The sequence below is a fragment of the Etheostoma cragini genome, chromosome 13, assembly GCF_013103735.1.
Source record: "Etheostoma cragini isolate CJK2018 chromosome 13, CSU_Ecrag_1.0, whole genome shotgun sequence".
Taxonomy (NCBI): Eukaryota; Metazoa; Chordata; class Actinopteri; order Perciformes; family Percidae; genus Etheostoma; species Etheostoma cragini.
Genome location: NC_048419.1, coordinates 25572092 through 25573531, shown reverse-complemented (window position 1 = coordinate 25573531; position 1440 = coordinate 25572092).

Below are 1440 nucleotides of genomic sequence, written 5' to 3'. Positions count from 1 at the left end.
TCGCTCAGGGCGGCGTGCTGCCCAACATCCAGGCCGTCCTGCTGCCCAAGAAGACCGAGAAGCCCGCCAAGAAGTAGAGCCCGGAACCGGCTTCACCCAAACCAACAAAGGCTCTTTTAAGAGCCACTCACATCCAACTAAAGACCAATCCTTTTACATGTTGTGAACTATCCTAAAAACAAAACAATAAATGTGAAAATTCCATTGTTCCACTATTTTTAGCTACTTAATCCTTGTATTTAAATGAGATCTTACAGGATCAACACCAAAAACTGAACAAGAGCTATCTCCAGTACAAGATACTGCGTTTTCCTGATTAGTACTGCAAATGTTTTCGGCCATTACATGTTAAAGTAAAACATCCGTTCCCTCTTTATGAAGCCACCCAGGATGAGCAGTACACTCATTTGTTGTAAAGGTCTGCACTTAAATATCTCTTAAAATGGCCTACGTATGGAAAAATAACAGTTTATACTACATAAATAGTATGAGACAGTATCGTTTGAGGAGTGTTTTAAAGCAAATAACGTTAGCATAGATACAGGTAAGGCATCATTATTATTATCGTTATTTTATATTTTTGTAAGCTGCTGCAGGCATGTTCAACTTCCTTGCAGGGTCATCCCATAAGCATTAATAAAGAGTCTAAAGTAGGCATATGTATGAAAATATAGTTGGCAATATACATAAAACATTGTGAGACATTATCATTTAAGGACTGTTACTCCGATGTGAACATACTGCCTGATCACTACACGTATTGTTTATGAGGCCAACCTTTCACACAGGATAAACTGTAAATGCAAAGAAATGTAACTCCATTGCAAGATACTGTATGACTGTTTGGTACATCTTGGTAGCCTATTAATGCACATTAATTATATATAATTAATAGGCAAACAATACGTGTACTGATCAGGCAGTTTGTTCACATCGGAGCAACAGTGAATGTAAACCATATGAATATGAATGTGAACCATATGAATGTAAAACTGATTTTTGAAGAAGAAAAAACATTTGTAAACATGTTTTTCCACACATTGTCTTTAATTTAACAAAAGACAGCAGACTTTATTAAAAAGGAGTGTGTTAAAGCAGTCTGCAGCATGTGGTGTGTAACCTCGGCGCTAGGGGGCGCTGTTTCTTTCCTTCACTACTTGATATAGAACAACGACCACATGGAGTTTTAACTCTACATTTAATTCATTTGTTAGCATCATCACAGACCCTCATTTGCGTACGAATACGTAATTTATTCTCTTTTGCCTTGCTCAAGAGCATTTGGCAGCACCCAGGACGTTACGTGGCATGTTTACAGCTACCAGTCCACACTCCGTCGCTACGGGGACTTGAACCGGCGATCCTTCGGTTCCCACCCCAACTGCCTACGGATTTATCTGCCAGCCTAAATAATGTCGGTAATTAATGACGTAAGGAAGC